The sequence below is a fragment of the Microtus ochrogaster genome, chromosome 1, assembly GCF_000317375.1.
Source record: "Microtus ochrogaster isolate Prairie Vole_2 chromosome 1, MicOch1.0, whole genome shotgun sequence".
NCBI lineage: Eukaryota > Metazoa > Chordata > Mammalia > Rodentia > Cricetidae > Microtus > Microtus ochrogaster.
The window spans coordinates 117092024-117110904 of NC_022009.1; the positions used below are offsets into that span (position 1 = coordinate 117092024).

The following is an 18881-nucleotide window of genomic DNA, read 5'->3' on the forward strand; positions in this document are numbered from 1 at the left end:
TCACCAGGAGGGAGTGACTCAGTTGGAGGAAAGAGCAGCACAACAGGGAGTCAGTAGATGTGACTGGTAGTAGGGAATGGGAAGTTAATCTGAAAAGCTTATTGACTCCATTGATTGCTTCCTGTCACTTTCAAAAGCTGGGGTAACAAGTCTTTTATGGGAGAGGTACATGGATAAAGCTTCTACCGGTGCATGACAAAATTGCTAGACCAACAACATACAGCTACAGCAACAATCTGCACTGAAACCAGCACGTGCATCTACAAGGCCGGTTTTCTTCACCACAATCCAAATCGTTTTCTTCTCTCCATTGCAGGTATCTGACCTCCAGAAGGGAAGTGTCTGCTCTCGCTCTGGCTGCTATCCTGCTGGAGCCACCAGCCTCATCTTTCACTGTCCTGCACAGAGCATGCCTCAGGACAGTAGGCAGGTAATCATCCCCACGATGATGAATGTACTCAACTGCACTTTCAAAATTTTGTCTTCAATTCAATAATGCTTCTAGCCATATTCATTTGTGTAATTATACAACGAAACACTTATTAACGACTGAGTGTCAGCTACTTGCAAACCTTGATTTGGGAAAGAATGAAGAGAAGAACAGCAGGTTCTTGAGTCACAAGCATTTTACATTTACTTCCTTTATACATTAATCACTGTTTCCTTATTTGTAAGCTTTGGGATAATTAAGTCTACAAATTTTGTGACTAGCAAGTTCGACTTTCAAAATTTGATATCTTTGACATTCACTAGCATACTTAATGGCACCTGGGGCTTCTCTACCTCAAGTAAATTTGCTCCTCAGTTATTCTATGCTATAAAGGTTAGGGTTAACTTTGCTATTTTTCCCTGAACTTTTGTTTATATCATTCATCACTCAAAACCTTCCCATAGGACTTACAGCTTGACTATTTGCTTGTAACCCTGGTTGGCTATGATGTTTACCCGATTTGGACTTGCTGGTATTCATTTTAGGTCTGCCCTGGGAGTACAGATATGTGGATCCACACCACTGAATGCCGTGCTGTTTCATGTATGGCTTTAAGATTGACCTTACTGGAATGAGTGAAAGAAACAACAGCCTGACAATCATGAAAACTGGGATTGGGTAGGATATGCACTGTGTTGGAGGTGCACTCACAGAAACTTGAGATATTAGTATATACAACTGAAAATTCAAGAAGATCTATTATACACAATTGAACAAGGAGGTAGCTTTGCAAATGTTTGTTGGGAGACTCTGTAGGTGAATTGTCTCAGGATGCAGACACGTGGGCAGAGAAAACTGTGGTTGGTTGAGAATTATACACAAACTGTCACCTTTTGTACTCAGAGCAGAGGCAGCCGTTGCTATTATTCCACTAAGACTGAGCTAAGAAAGGCATCATCAAAACATTTAATAAAGTATTATAATGATCAAAGGTCAAGTATTCAGGCTGTAGGTGCATTTAGTTACTTGAAATATTCATAAAGTTTTAGAAGTTTCAGTTAATATAATGTAATCCAGAGGAGATGCTCTAAAAATCTGGCCTTGCTGGATGCTTGGGTAATAGCCTTACTTTGATAAATCTATTGAGGGCACAATCTGTACTTACATCTAAAGATTAAGAAAACAATTGTGTAGACACCTTGAAAACTGTCAAGTGTTAATTAAGATTAGCTAGCATTATAACATTTCTGACTTTACTCTTTCTTTACACAATACAAACAGAAAAACATAAATATTTGGGGGATTGTTTTGATTCTAGTAATAGCCAAGTCACGGAATTCTGGAGGAAAATTGTTAGATTCATAAGAATGTTAATACATATTTGACACATAAACATAAGGTTTATTCCAGTTATGTGTCCCACTTCCTGAACCTAAGAGGACATTTATAACCCTGAAAGCTAAATTAATGAGAGAGATTCTGGTCCTAGCATACAAAGAAGAAAACAAATAACAGCACTTGACTGTCTTCATTCTTCTTTGTATGACAGATTAAGTCATCCCTGTAGCACAAATAATAAAAACCCAAAGACATATATTGGGGTTCAAGTTGAAGATCAGAAAAGCAAAAAAGCCATCTACTAGAGAGACCTTTTACCTCTATCAACTCTTCATATATAAAGGGTGTGATCCTATCTCCACAAATTCTCAAACTCCACACTCCAATGAGTCCCTGTTTCTTCCATTTTATATTTTTCTCTCTGCCCAGCCTTATTACTCCTGTCTCCACCTCCCTAGTGCTGGGATTGAAGGTGTGTGACTCCCAAACACAGGGATTAATGGTGTGAGCCACCACCACCTGGATCTGTTTGTGGATCAATCTTGTTTAGCTCAGGGTAGCCTTGAACTCACAGAGATCCATCTGCCTCTGCTTCCTGAGTCCTGGGAGCAAAGGTGTGTGCCAACTTTCCTTGGTCCCTTGTGACATAGCTTTGCTCTCTGATCCTCAAGCAAACTTTATTTATTAAAATACAAACAAAATATCACTACACATTCGTTTTTTGCTAACACTTTTGATCCTGTATTCTGCATCTTGCAGATTGAAATTTATCTATTAAGATCAATGATTTATAACTTTAAATGATGATTATCATCTTGTGAAAAGAAACAATTTAGATCTAGACAATTCTAGTTTCCAAATAGCAACTTCCTTTGATTCTTACAGACAGGAAACTGAATTATAATCTACTTGCAGAATTTAGGATGTGTGCAAATAGATTCCACAATAGATAGAGCATTGAAGATGGAACAAAACATTTGAAATCCATTTTTAATCATATATTTTCCCTGAACTCCCTTTGTTTGAGTCCTGATTATTTTTGCTGCTCTGATTCTTTCCCAACTACTTCAGCTATTTAACATTTGTTTTGACAACTGTTTCTCCTTTTATTTCTGCCCCATTTTTGATAGATAATTTTGTATCACTGTGAGGATTACATGGAAAGAACTTCAAAAAATTTAAAATACTGCTCAGACTATAGTGAGCATTCAATGACATGTATTTATTTTTTGTCCATTACTTCAGATCAATATTAATTTTTTAAAATTATTTACATGAATCTTGTTGAAATTATGCATTTATGTTATAATAATACATAAAGACAATCCTTTTGACTTACAAGAAATGCTCAAAGTAAAATATTGATGTATTAAATGCTTTTGAGAAAAATGGAGATAATAATAATATTCATACATGCATACATATATTGCCTTCATATCTTTTGTTTATATGAAGTGTACACCATGAGTCATGGAGTCCAGACTAAGGGATTCATCTTCAACATAATACAGAATGTTTTGTGAGAGTCTCAAAAATCACGGATACTATAAAAGTACTGTAATACTTGTCATCTTCTGCAAGAGTATTTCTGCTGTGAATTCTTTCCTGCTTCCAAACATTGCTTAGGGAGTCAGAAACAATGTCCTCCACTCACAGCTCGTAGAGTCGCCCATGAAATGTTTAAATAAAATAATAGTGGCAGCTAAACTTTGGAGGAGGCCCCAGGTGAAAACTTCTGTAAGTAGGTACCACATCTTGAACCAATATCATTGTTTCTTCTTGTATTGTTTTTTTTTTAAAGAAGAATGACTTCAGACTTCAATATGATGGATGATCATTCAGAACAATAGGAGGGAATCTGTCAAGATGAAATAAAGACCTGAAGAGAATCTCATTAAAGAGGACAAAGGTTCAATGTTTAAAAATCTGAAGTGTTACTTGAATCTTGAGAATCATACAGACAGTGCTGACAGATAGTGCTGTCTCCATTGAATATTCAAGATTTTATATTAGCTTACTGTAGATACTTAATGTATTTTTTCTATAAGCAGTGTGTTTATATTCACAGTAATATTGAATGGCAAGAAAGATGCTGCCGATTTCTGTTTCAACCTGGTCGATACTAAAATGTTTTAGTAGTTGACTTGGCTGAGTTGGTAAAACATTTGGCATGGAACCATGAGGCTCTGAGCTTGATCTCTAGAAAACACACAAAAGTTACACTCTAATCTCAGCGCTAGCAAGAAGGAGATGAATGTGTTTCTAGGCTTCACTATTCACTTAGCTCGACCTACTTGTCTAGTTCTAGGCCAGTGACAGATCATGTGATTCTGTGTCCAGTAAAAAAAACAAAACAAAACAAAACAAAACAAAGAGCAAAACCAGGCAGTTCCTGAGAAATCTGAGGAATGAAACTCGGGGTTGTCTCCTAAAGCCCCACCCTCATGCACACAGAAGAACTTGCATACATGTGCCCAACACGTACATACAAATATTTTGTTTAAAAGATTTAAGCCTTTAAGAATGGCAAGCAACTTCTGAAACTGGGGAGTCATCTTGTAGTTGTATGAGAACTGTGGCGCATTTCACTGGGGTTTCTGATGGCTCTGCAGTTGTGATACTAGATTTAATTCCAAAGACTTCTTATCCAGTTATCTTAACTGGAAAATGTGTGTATGAAAATACAGTGATGGCCATCATGAAAATATTTGCTGCCAATAACATATTTTGTTACTTATTGTGGATCAGGATATGTGCTAAATATGTAGCCTGCTGAGTATCAAGTTATTTTGCAGCTTATTGTTGACATCATCTAAATGATACTGAAACTTAAAATATTAAATTATTGAATTACATGTAGTAATTTAAACTCAGAAACTTAAGCTTTAGATATTTGAGTCTAAAATATTAACTTTTAACAAACTACCATATGTTTCCTCATATATATGCATACAAAATAAATAGTTATACTTTCATGATGATCATGGATATATATTTTAAAATTGGTATTAGGTATACTGATTTCTTTTTATCTTATATCATTGAACGTTAGACATATTTTAAGTAACTAGCTTCTTGAATTTTATTTTGTCTCTGTTTCTTCAACTATATAGAATATCAAGTTGCTTTTGTTATTTTGTACTTACCTTCAAATTTCTTAGGATAACCTGACTACTAATTTTGGCAACCCACTTTCAAATACTACTATTTCTCTATCTGAACCTTGAGCAATGATTCTCATAATCTTCATTTTATAGATTAAAATTTCCGATTTTCAGAATTTAGCTATGAATCAAAAAAAATCTACGCACATTCTTGTGATAGGAGCCAGAGAGATGTTAAAGCTCACACCAACTGAAAGAAAAGTTTAGAAGACAGAGCAGGCTTAGACTTTGCTACTCATAGCATCACAGAAGATGTAGCAAACACAAAATGCCTGCGTGGAGTTGGCAACACTTCCTAAATACTTACCTCTTGTTTATTAAGTTAACAAAAAAATGTTGTGATTTTATAACACCCCTCATTTCAAAAATCACTATTTCTGTAATTAAGAAAAGTTAGTAATCTAATTAAAACCATCAGTAGTTGCAGGTTACTCCTTTAAAATGTTTATGTTTCTTGGAGGTAGCATCTTAGTCCTATATATTATCTCTGTTGCACTGGTTTCCTCAAAACATTGATTCAAACATATAAGATATTTCTAATGAAGCCAGGTAGTGGTGGCACATGCCCTTAATACCAGCACTTGGGAGGCAGAGGCAGTGAGATCTTTGAAAAGAAAAAGAAACCTCCCATATTACCGTTCTGTGAGGGCGAACTATATATGGAGAAATTTCCAATTCTTTTCTCATTTTCTTACACTGTCAACCACAGGATCTGTCCTTTCAAAATAGATTTTAAGACAGTGCAGCTTATGTCTGCAACACATGACAGTATCTTAAAAATTTCCCAGCAGTCCCAAAGAACAGTGTGGGCCCAGAACCTGGCTTTGGTATTCTCAGGGTAAGCACCCGATAAACCCATTTAACTATTTTTAGAGTACAGCAGTTACTGATTTCTTTGAAGCATAAGATTCCAATATATAGAGAGCATCAAAAAGATGCAAATTCCAAGATGGCAAAGACTACAAGTAAGACCTTATTTCACTAAAAACTAAACAAGTAAATACATAAATAAATATTTTTATTGAGATCAACTATCTGTAGAAGCAAAACATATAAATCAAAGTTTTCTTGAAAAATCATTTTTAGTTATTTTTTAATGGCAATATTTTTATTAATTAAATTCATTCATTTAATTTATATCCTGACTGCGTTTTCCCATCCCTCTACTCCTCCCATCCCCTTTCCACAGATAACCCTGCAACCCACTCCTCCTCTCTTTTTGTTCTGAACTGGGCACACTTCAGATGTGTATCAGTGAAGTGAAGCATGATATATCAAGTTGAGGTAGATCTAAGTTTTTTCCTCTTTAACTAAGGCTGGGCAAGGCAGCCCAGTATGAGGAATGGGTACCTGGAAGCCAGACAAAGCATTAGGGACATGTTTCCATCTTCCTATTCTTCCATTACTAAAGACAGATCAAGCTACACAATTGTCACATATATGTAAAGAACCTAGGTAGGTCCCATGCAGGCTCTCTAGCCATCTATTCAGAGTCTGTGAGCTCCTGAGTCCAGGTCAGTTGTCTCTGTGGGTTCCTTTGTGATGACCTTCTTGGTCCTGGCTTGTACAATCAATCCTTTCTCCATCTCTTCAACAGAATTCCCCAATCTGGGCGCAGTGCTTGCTGTGGATTTCTGCAACTGTTTCCATTGTTCATTGGGTGAAGACTCTCTGATGACAGCTGGGGTAGTTACCAGTCTGATTACAGAAGGCCAGTTCAGGCTACCTATTCTATACTATACTATGTGGCAATAACTTTTTAATCATACTACTAATTTCTGGACTGCTTCTGGTAAGCCAAGTATGCTAACTTATTATGTTGGCACTGTAAATGTATATAAACTTTTCATTAGATGCAATATGTTTATGCATATCATGACTCAAGAGAAATGTATTTGATGCATTTGCACCCTCTTTTCTCATTAAATAATTCAGTAGAAATAGGAAGCTAAAAACACTATGCTATTCATTGTGGAATTACTTCATACTAGCAAATGTTATTGGAAGGAGCCAGAGTATCTGAAGTTAAAAGTGATTAATAAATAATACTGCTATGAGTAAGCAAACAGGAATAGTAATTTGATTACTAAAAATAGAATATGAAAACTTTATGGTCTAATAACATAGGTGTGCATTATAATGTAAGCCACATATCCAATTTATAAACTTTAGAAGTAAAATGTAACTACAAAATTTATAATTTTTTAGAAGTCACATTTTAAAAGAAAAAGGCAAAATTAACTTTAGTAACATGTTTTATTGTGCAATGTAAAATTATTATTTTATTGATGATAATTATTAAAATATTAATTAAACTTTTGAATTTTTGATTTATACTAGTTATACATATTTGATAGTTACATTTTAGGTTCGAGCAATCATTTCCTTAATTTTAATAACTGTGTCTGGAAAGAGTCATTTTGGATAAGACATTATACACAATTATTCAAGAAAAACAGCAATAACTTTTGTCTTATAGCTTCTAGAAGTACTAACCTATATTTTGGTATACAGAGAATTTAAGAAGGGTATGAATTATAGCACTTTGTATTTATCTTACCTTTTATTACATTGTCTCTGGGGTCACACAAGTAGATACATATGTACTTGGGTACACCATGGAGGGTAAAGGACATTTGCAGAAGTTGCTTCTTTTATTCTACTATGTTAGCCTTAGAGTTCAAATTCAGCTCATTAGTGAAGACAGCAGGCACAGTGACCTACTGAATCACCTCTGCAGACCTTTATATAAATTAAAACATTTCATTCTTTTGTATTTCTCAGTAACAAAATTTTAAACTTTAGAGAAAGTAAAAACTCAGTCTGTAAACTCCAGTGACTCAGTATGAACAACTTCATATTAAAATTGTAGTGAGCTTCAATCTCTGTTCCCTTCACATTCTGACCCTGTTGCTCTGGAATTAATACATCTTTCCCATTCAGAGCTATTTCGTATGCAAAATACACTGAACACTTGCATAGGGAATAATGAATAAATGACCTTTCTGGAACAAGTCAGTCAGGCAGCTTACCATTTTTTACAGGTCTGACAGTTTATATATGATTGATCCTCTGACTTATAAAGCAGGAAAAAACATTAGAGCATTATCAGAAAAATGACAACAATGTGCCTACACACAGCACACGCTCAATGTGTTACTGTTTAATGTCATTGACTTGATGCTTCTGTCAGTTAAACTGGAGATGCATTTCCTGAAACAATTTTCCTGATATATATATATATTTACTTATATACATCATTGTGCTGTAACAAGAGAAAGATAAGCCAGAGACACCGGAGAGAGATTTTTTGATGTTGTTATCAAGAGTTTTGTTATTAGCTTTTCCATTTGCAACAGATGCATAGATATGTTTCTTTCTTTTAGTTAAAAATAAGCTTTTCACTGAGTATACTCTTAATATGGTTTACCTTCCCCCTCTCCTCCTTAGTTCTCCCCATATCCCCACCGATTCAACTCCATGTCTTCCCTATCTCACTAGACACCAGAGACCATTTAAAAAATAAAAATAAAACAAAGCAAATAGACACAGAGGAAGAAAAAAAGAAGATAAATAGAAAGGCACAAGACACACACATCACCTGTATAAATATAAAATCAGAAGTGATAATAGATGAGCATAAGACAAGCAATTTTTTTTAAAAAGTCCCCAAAACTTGATAAAACATTAAATACCTTCAAAAATACCATTCTGTGTTGTCCTGACAATCTATTGATAAGTCTTGGAACTCTACTAAGTGTAGTTTGTATATCCAGTGAGATTCCCTTGGGCAAAGTAATTTTTCCTTTGTGAGTGGTTGTCAATTTGAGATAGCTTCTGGGTTAGAGATGGAGGCTCTTGTGCACCTCCCCTCTCCATGCTAAACCACATCTGACTTGGACCTGCATAGGTTCTTTTCATGCTTCCACAGTCTCTGTAAGTTTCCATGTGTTTCAGTCCCATTGTATCTGGAAGGCACCGTTTCCTTTTCCATCTTCCTTCTCCCATCATTCTTAAAATACTTTCACCACCTCTTTTGCGTAGCTCCCCGAGTCCTGAAGGGAGGGCTTTGATGGAGACATCCCATTTAAAATTGAGTGTTCCGAGGACTCTCATTTTCTGCACATTATCCAACTGTAGGTTTCTGTGTTAATTCCTTTCCACTGTAGGAGCAGAATTCTCTGACAATGGTCGAGTGAGCCATTGACCTATGGTACAGCAGAATGACTGTATCCATTAGGAGTCATTTTATTGCTGTGTTCTTTTAGTCTCAGGTCCTTTTTTTTTCCTCTTTTTTCTTTTCTTTTTTTTTTTTATTGATCTTTGTTGAGCTCTACAAAATTTGCTGCTCCCCGCCCTGCCTCTCCCCTCCGTTTCAACCGTCTCAGGTTCTTGACTACCTGAGCAGGAGTAGGCATGAGTTTGATCTCATGGAGTGGGCTTTAAATGTAAGCAGATAGTGGTTTTTTACTCCCACACCTTATTGTGCCACTGTCGCAACAGTGTAACAAGTAAAGAGAACAATATTGTACATCTAAAGCTTTTTAGTGGATTGGTGTTTAGCCTCTGGTAAATACACAGTACTTTGTAGCACCGTAACACTAGTCCACTTCACAAGGTCCACTTATTGATATCTATCTGTCTGTCTGTCCATCCACCCTTGTATTAAGGCATGGGACAGACCTAGGCCCTCTGCATATATGTGACATCTGTGTAGTTTGGTCTTCTTTTGTGAACTACTAGCAGTTCCAGGGACTGTCTTTGACTCTTTTGCTGTCTTGTGTGACCCTATATTTTTTATGAGGTTGCCTTGATACAAGGCATAGTACTTAGTCTTATTACAACTTGGAATGCCATGTTTTGTTGACACCCATGGAAGGCCTGTCCTTTTCTGTATAAGGAGGAGTGGATGCGGGAGGCAAAAGGGGTGGTCAAAGGGACAGACTGGGAAAAGAAGAGAAAAGGGAAACTGAGACTGGGGTATAAAATAAATAAATCAATAAGTAATGCAGAGTAATATAATGTTTATTCATTATAATTTTATTCTCTTGGAATTTCTGTCTGTTTCCCATACCACATTCATTCTCCTTGTGTTAGGCCATTGCACAGTACCGCTTGTAGTGTAGTCTTATGATCTACCTAGAGAAATCTTTGGTAAGATGTTAAGCTGATCTGATACCCATTAAAGTATAAGCCGTGCCTATTGTTACAATCTTTGAATCCAACATTTGTAAGGTAGAGACAGTAATTTTTTTTTTTTTTTTGAGTTTGAGGCTACCTGGTCTACATAGCCCATTCCAGGTCCATCAGGACTCCATAATGAGACCCTATATCAAATAAGAACAATAAGCAAAATAAATATAAAAACAAAATAAAATCTATGTACAGTGGTTAAATGTAAGCACAGAATCAATTTATGTTTTTGTTCATGGGCAGGACCAGTATAACACAGTTTTATAAACTTTATATCAAGATTTTTAAAATTAAATATTTATGCGTTTCATTAAAAGAGAACTAATAGTAATAGAAAAGTGGCGATGGTGCAGAGATGAATTTGAAATTTTGAGTGAAGTTAATGATAGTGATTTCTTACTTATTTTCCCACATCTACAGGAAATAATTTTGACTCTGTTTACCCAGTGTTCAAATGACTAAATTGAGGGCATCTAATCTTGGGTTCAGACTGGAGACTTGGGACTGCTGAGGTCTTGGAAATCCATCCTTTCTCTGCAGAACTTGTGGCTATTCACAGAGAGTGTGTCTTCATCCATGATAGGTCATAAAGCAAAAAACAGTTACACATACTTTTCAAAAATAGAAACAGATGTCAAAACAACCTACTATATTTCACAGTTAAAGCATGTTGGTATATGCTACAGATATAGTGATAAAGTATAATGTTTTCTACGTATTAATTAGTTTCTTAATGACTCTAAATATTTAGGGTCTCGTTTCTGATGACACAATCTTCATTATTCTCAAGAGCTATTTTAAATTCGACAGATGATTAAATAGAATCAGCTCATTATGATTTTTTCGTAGTTGTCTTGGGAACAACTTGAGCACTTTGTTTTTCTTTTGCAAAGGAAAAATAAAGTATTTTTGAATAATGTACCACGTGGAAGACACCATACACTGCTGATTGATTATGCATGGGTATGTGAGGTTAGAGAGAGGTGATTGACAGGTATTTCTGCAAAAGGTGGATTTCATTTATTGAGAATCAGCTGGGCTTTTATTAAATTGTTTTGACTACTAATACAGATTTTCACACTGGTATTTATAAATGTCACATGAATCGCAGTACTACTTGAACTTTTAAAGTAGTAGCTGAACTCTATGTGTCTATGCAGGGTATGTTATAATAGAGCTTGTACTTTGAGATTTTGCTCAGAACGTAGTCTGATGACTTTGTAGAGGAGTGCCTGAATATGTATTAATGATGCTTCAGTCTTTTTCGAATACCAATGAAATTATACCTTTATATTTCATACAATAAATGAGAATTCCATAGGTTAGGCCTTCAGGAATGAAAAAATCTACCAGTTTTTCTACATCTGAATATATATATATATATATTCACTTTAATTGACAATATGGTTCTAATATCTGATTTAGGCCTGACCTGGCAGATTTGTTCTCTGATTTCTGCTAAGGTATGATCTGTAAATTTTATAGAGTACTGAGAGATCCTGTATATTCCTACTGCTCAAAATCTTGAGTAACTTAACATGTGCTTCAGTAAAATGAAAATTTAAAAATACTTGTTTCCCAAGGATTTGTCTGAGTTCATTCTTTACTTCCTGTCTGTATTATCCTGCTAACCAGTCTATCTGCCCTGTAAATTCTAACAGCAGTAAACCTTTCAGTCTTCCCGTCTTTAAATTCAAACTTACAAATATCTGTGTGATTTTTTTCACACTGATCTCAAAACACAATTATGATCTCATCATCCTGGCGTTCTCCCAACTTTCTCCCAGTTCTCTTCAAACCAGTAAACCACACAGCCTGGCCTCTGCTGTTTAGTCAAATCTAGGAATTACCACTTCTCTCTTCTGAAGCTTCCACATCTTTCCCATCAAGAGATTTTTTAAAAAAATTTCTCTAAGGTATATGTCACTTGTATTTTTAATATCCTCTATCTAGAAATCTGTACTTTTCCAGAGTAATGCAATAGTTCGTTTACTGGCCTGTCTGTTTCCCATTCTGCTTTCAAATTAGCAATTATCCACGTAGCTGTCAGTCTGACCTTTCAAATTCTGTGGAATCTTTTTGACCAAAAGCCTCCCGTGACTTCTTGATGCACTCAGAGTGCAGCTCAAGCTCCCTATAATAGTATAGTCACTCCTTTCTTTCCTAGACTTCTTGCTCATTGCTTTTCCCTCTCTGTTGAATTCGCTCAAATCACACTTAGACATTCTAAGTTCTTTAAAAACCAAAACTTTTTTCATCCTGTGTATATTTGCATCTACATTCCTCCTTATTTATAATTCTATTAACTCTGACATTTTAATTGCTTTCATTTGGGTTTAAGACATAAGTTCTTCTAAAAAAGAATTACTCTTTCCCTGACAATCAAGATAAAGAATATTGTGTGTGCTCTATTGCCTCGCCTGTATTCTATGCAGTTTTATATAAACTATTAGTCAATACCTGAATTTATCTTACTGCATTTTTTCTTCTGAAATGTAGATTGTATTTATTGCTGACTTTTTCAGTCTCCTCTTATCCTCTAACAGAATAACTGACACGGAAATCTGAGAGAAAGATAAGCGAAAGATGGAAGGCAAGAGAGCTTAAAATGGGTCAGCATACACTTTTCCTACATAGTACTTTATAGAATTCTTAGCACAAGATCAATGAAGTCCGTGTATCAATGTTTATAGGATTCTTATAAAAATTGGTGATTTTTAGTAATTCCTAAGTGTTTGCTGTGAAAAGCCCTACTAGTTTTATTTAACAAAATAAGACCTAAAGTTAGTTAAACGTTGAGAATTCCTTTCTCATTCTAGCATATGTTTAAACCTTTGGATTTTTGAGCCATCTGATATCATTTACAATAAGAATAAAGTAAAAAGAAAAAATACACAGACTACAACATTCTTTTTTATCTTTAAACAAAATATCAATAAAGAGCTTATAAGCATTAGCTTTTGAGAAATGGGCAAAAACTTAGAAATGACTATACGAAAGCAAATAAAAAATATGCCAAAGAGAAATCTGGTACATAATAAAGTAATGGCTAAAAGTGAAAATGGATAAATTTCAGTTTATAAATAAATGTTGAGAAAATGTGAGAAAAGACTAATACAGTATGAATTTCAGTGTAATAAAAATATATCATTTGTGAAAAGGTTGATAAAGGTATTGAAAGTCCTTGTTATATCCGTGATATAAATAACTTTTAGGTGATGCCAAGAGAGACGTCCTATGTTAAGTCAAAGGTAGATCAGGAAGCAAAAATTAAGCATTAGTGTGTGGAATTCATCTTCACCCAATGTGGGATATTCTCCAATTCTGCATTTTCAAAATATAATATTCAGAAATGTCAGAATTTTCCAATATGGCTATAGTACTTTTTGTCATCAATTTACAATTTAGTTTCACTTAAAATAAAAAAAAACAAACATAAGTTTTAATGTTTTTCTATTGATAATGTTTGACAAACCCCAAATGAAAAAGTAAGTTTATGCTTAGCCTACTTGTGTGTAGGATTACTGTTACATTTTTAAATTCCATTTCTGCATTGCTAATGTCAGCCAAAGCTAGAAAGTCAAAGGCTGCCACTGGGAATGGCATGGCAGTGGGAGATGTAGAGCCTGGCCAAATCATCAGTGTGTGCCAAGCATGCAGGGAAACATGGTAGCCTGGCAGATAGTCTACAATTACTTAACTCCATGATCATTAGCGGTTTGTCCACTGGAAAAACTGTTGACAGTTACATAGGAAACCGGAGCCTGTGACTGAAGCCAAACGCTCCTGTGATAATTTCAGCAGCAGCTCATTATGGATTGTAACAATTTAAAAAAATAGGGTTTCTCAAGCAAACACATTGAAGGAAAGGGGACTTTTAATAAGTTATGTGTTAAGTTCTTTTTTTATAACTACCTGCCCAGTCATACAAAAAGTAAGGCAAGAACATCATGAATTTGAGACTACTTCGGGCTGCTTAAAAAGTCCAAGTCTCAAAATACAAAACAATCAAATTCACATTCAGGCACACACACACACACACACACACACACACACACACACACACACACACACACAATCTACACATATATAACAGCAAAAATGAAAATGTATATCACATTTAATTAGAAGCAGAAATGTAAAATTACGTGCTTAGAGACTAAAATGCTAAATCTATTTCCTATACATCAGTGAAAAACAAATGTTTTATTAATGATACTGATCCAAATGTGAAAAGCACAGTCAATCAGAGTTAATCAGTTCTCTGTGTCTGGTTTCATTAGGCAAACGGAATCAGGTCAAGTCATTCATCTTTAGTTTAATTATTTGATCCGTGATACCAGTCTAATGCCACCTGTGTACATACATAAGGTTCATCAAGAAAATTAAGAACTGCCACTATTTTCATCGTTGCTGATTCTCAAAATAATCATTAACCTTAACTTTATACAGACAGGGAAAATTCCAAAATTTCTGACCTGGTAAACATAGATGAAATTTGAACTTACTCTTCATGAGGTTAGAAAAAAAAAAGTCAGAATGAAATATCACTATTTGGCACAAAAAATTAATTGTCTTACATATTTACTTATATTACAAGATATTTACTTCAATGTATACTAATATATGTGCTTAGGTCTTGCTCTATGCATATATACAGATGGATAAAAAGATGAAGATAAGTAATGGATATAGGTAGCTATATAGATAGATGGTAGAGAGATAAGTAGATGAGAAGCTTATAGAAGTTTGGCTTTTGTGACAGTGTTACTCTATGGAGCTAAGGTTGTCAGGAACCTGTGATCTCACTACCTCTATCTTCCAAGAAATGGGGTTATAAATCAGGCCAGCTCAAAATATTTTTAATTGAGTGCGTTATTTTTTTCTGAGGTATCTTTAAACAGGATTAGAATTAGCATTAATTACTTTAATGAATGACATTTCCCATTCTATTTTATTATTTTGAACATGTAATATTTTTAGTTTAATGCTATAACCAGGACTGCCTTTGGGCTTGTGTTTGAATACCTTCTTGAGCAAGTATTTTTACACATCATGAACTAATCAATTAATCTAAATATAAACTTATTTAATTTAAAAAAGATGAAAAGTGTTCCTTAGAAGATAAATCATCCGCACCTCCATTGTAGGTTCAGATAGGTTTCCTCAAACACAGATTGCATTCAGCATCAAATTTTCTGTCCCCTTTAAAGCTTATTTTATAAATATTTTAATGTGTTTTGTTTAACCATAATGAAGTTAGGAAGACTACATGACTTAGGAGCAACATAAATTTATTGCTTATGATCTGGATGTTAGGAGTACAACGTTGGGGATCCAGGCTGGCCAGGTCTTGGTGAGGCTGTAGACTGTAAACTGATACTCTCCCACATAGTCGGAATGTTATGGCACTCTCTCCACAACTCCCTCATACCATTAGAATGACGCTATTACCATCAGTGACGATGCCTTCTTGTACCTGCAATCAGCTCCTTGACTTTCTCCTCGCGGTACTAGATAGAACACTGGAATTTAGGATTTCAATCTATTAATTTGGGAGGAGTCTATCAAAAATCAGTTCATTACAGCCAGAAAAGAAAAGGTTCTATTTGAAACTTTGGGGCAAATAATTTTGAGTTCATGAAAATTCAACCGTAACTGTTAATTTTACTTTATTTCAAGGAAAATTTTGAAAAAATAGCAATGAAACCAGAAAGCTTCCTTACAGCATAGTTTTATTCCACTATAAAAATTTAAGTCCTTGTGCATAGTTATAATAACTGGAATGTGTATCTGCAAATAAAGATAGTGTGCATAGTTATAATAACTGGAATGTGTATCTGCAAATGTGATAGGCAACAAATAAAGCCTTCTATAATGATTGTATGTATTTATGTATGTGCGGAAACTTTCAGTTACAGTTTAGTGAATGAGGTTGGTGATATATTCTAGATTATTTAGATATAATATTAATTTTTATACAGACATTCAGATTCAAATATGTTTATATTTCATCTTTTCTCAGTTATCTGCAATGATTTCATGATCTATACTTATGCTTTTACTCTACTAAAAAGCACGGCATTTTAAGGTTCACAATGAAACCTTTACTTATTTTATTATAAGAAATACCTTTTTTAATACCAGAGTGAGCATTTAAAATTTTACCTAGTCTACAAATTCAGTGAAAATATCACTACTATTGGTATTAAATTACTTGACTTTCTCCTTAAAGCAATTTTTGAAACTGATTTAAAAGACGAATTTGTGTATAAAGTATTTTAAAAAATAGAGCTAATGCGTCATTTAGTGTCTCAATTATTTTCATATGAACATAAAAAAAGAAAGAAAATAATTAGGGATCCTTATTTAGTTGCAATGAAAAGTTGCATTTTAAAGATTTATATGAAATTGACTTTCTTACATTATACTAATTATATCACTGTTTTGGACAGGGTTTTCTTCTAACAGTAATAATTGCTTAATTTGCTGTTCTTCCTTCATGGGTTTGTTCTTTAGTTATCGTGGGTCTGTCATAGCACTACAGCCCTACACATGTTACATGAGAAATACCAATAAATATTTTATATGTCCTATGTTTATTATCGATGTTTAATACTAGATTTTCATATTAAATTTTTATTTCTGAGAATTTCAATTTCTTCCTTGATTGCTACTAAAAAGAGATTGTTGCAAACTTTACATGATCAGCATTAAATTAAGTACTTAGTTGCATATATGTAGGAACCAAAAACATATAGAGTTGTCATGACCCTACAGAATTTATTTTCTCTACCTCTCTCATGTGGTCATACTTCCTTACATTGTATAAGACCTCCACTAAATTGAAGGTAAGGATGAAATAGATCTACAGCCCTTACGTCAAACTAGGCTTAATTTTCTGGGATACCAATTGGCCAACAGAGTTATCACAAAGACCACAAATATATCTATTATCTGAGACAATGAAGGGCACAGGAATCTGAACTATGTCTGAGAACATACTAATCATTTCTTACACAGAATATTATACTTTATTTCTAGAACATATAAAAACAGGGCAATATTTTTTTTATTTAGTCAATCACATGTTAAATAAATATACTTTAATAAAAGATTTTATCCTTATTTATCGTCAGAAACTAGAAACAAAACATGAAAGGCAAAACATGAAACCTGATTTTTGACAAAGAAACCAAAGTTGTACAATAGAAAAAGTAAAGCATCTTCAACAAATGGTGCTGGCATACCTGAATGTTGACATGTAGAAGAATGCAAATAGATCTATATCTATCACCATGCATAACATTCAAGTCCTTAACTCTTTTATTTTTAAGAAAAAACTGATTTTCTTTTTTTTTTAGTTCAATTTGGACACCATCATCTGACTATAGAACTTCTTGAAGGATATACAAAGATATTCAAAAATATTAGCTGGTGTTCAAGAGAATGGTAAAACATAGATATACAAGATTGAAAGTGCTTACCCTATATGTGTAGCATCTGAAAACTCTGGAAATGAATGATCTGGAAAGACATTTTCAGCAGGAACACAACCAACGATTGCGTGGACATGGATAACAAGGATGAATTCTATTTATAATGACTTGGTTCCTAATTTTCTGTAGCTGTTGTAACAACTTATCCTAAATTTGGTGAATTGCAATACTGACAATTTATATTTCCATTTCAGCTATTAGATGTTTGAAACTGGTTTAAACCACAGGGCATGAATTGCAGTGACTTCCAGATCTCACTGTCTCTGGAGCCCTGGTACTAAATTTCTCCCGGGTTTCTTTGAACCCTTGGAAGTAACCATGATTACTTGAGTGACAGCTTTGTCAATCATCTCATCTTTTGTCACCAAGTTGCCTATTTTATATTTTGTAAAGTAAAATATTGCTTTATTTTCTTTCCTAAAAGTGGTTAACATTAAATGAGGTCATACAATGTCAATTTGTATCTGGCTAATTTGAATTGCATTTTTTATTTAAAATGATGTTTTAATATAAAAATTATTTATTTATTTTTTTAAAATATTTATTTATTTATTATGTATACAATGTTCTGTCTGTATGCCTGCAGGCCAGAAGAGGGTGCCAGACCTCATCACAGATGGTTGTGAGCCACCATGTGGTTGCTGGGAGTTGAACTCAGGACCTTTGGAAGAGCAGGCAATGCTCTTAACCACTGAGCCATCTTTCCAGCCCATAAAAATCATTTTTTAAAAAATTGGATGAGTCCACTATAGTGCACTGTGATGATCCAGTAAATTATTCCCATCCCAAATGTCAAATCATATGTGAATACTCATTGTTATGTAATACATTCAAGTTTCCAGGGACTAGCAAGCAAATATCTTTAGGAATTTACCATTAATCTACTGTGAATTGCATAATTCTCATTAAAGCTACTATGTGAATTTTTACGTTTCTTTAGTCAGGTTGAATTTAGACAGCTAAGGCATATACACACATGCACACACACAGTTTTCTGATATCAGGAATGGTGTTATCCAAAGGTGGAGTCACTAGATAAAATAGACAATTAAACAAATTAAATATGGCTTGTCAGAATTATAAGGTGCTGTACATGTAAAGTAAATCATAATTGGAAATCTTAGTAGCATAAAAATAGTATAAAATGTATTTTGATTGATTGTGGTTATAAATGATATTCTAATTATATAATATTGAATAAAAATCCTCAGTTTTCCCTCTTATTTCAGCATTGCTACTACAAAATTAAAGGTTCTA

At 34.1% G+C, this 18881-nt stretch overlaps 1 long non-coding RNA gene across 1 annotated transcript in view; it reads left to right on the forward strand.

The window, feature by feature from the left end:
* The first annotated feature begins 325 nt into the window (after window positions 1–325).
* Window positions 326–18881, forward strand: part of LOC113457219 — a 38237-nt gene continuing 19681 nt past the window's right edge. Inside the window, exon 1 of the long non-coding RNA XR_003377840.1 lies at window positions 326–430. This is a non-coding gene — a long non-coding RNA (uncharacterized LOC113457219). The remainder of the gene's footprint in view (window positions 431–18881) is intronic.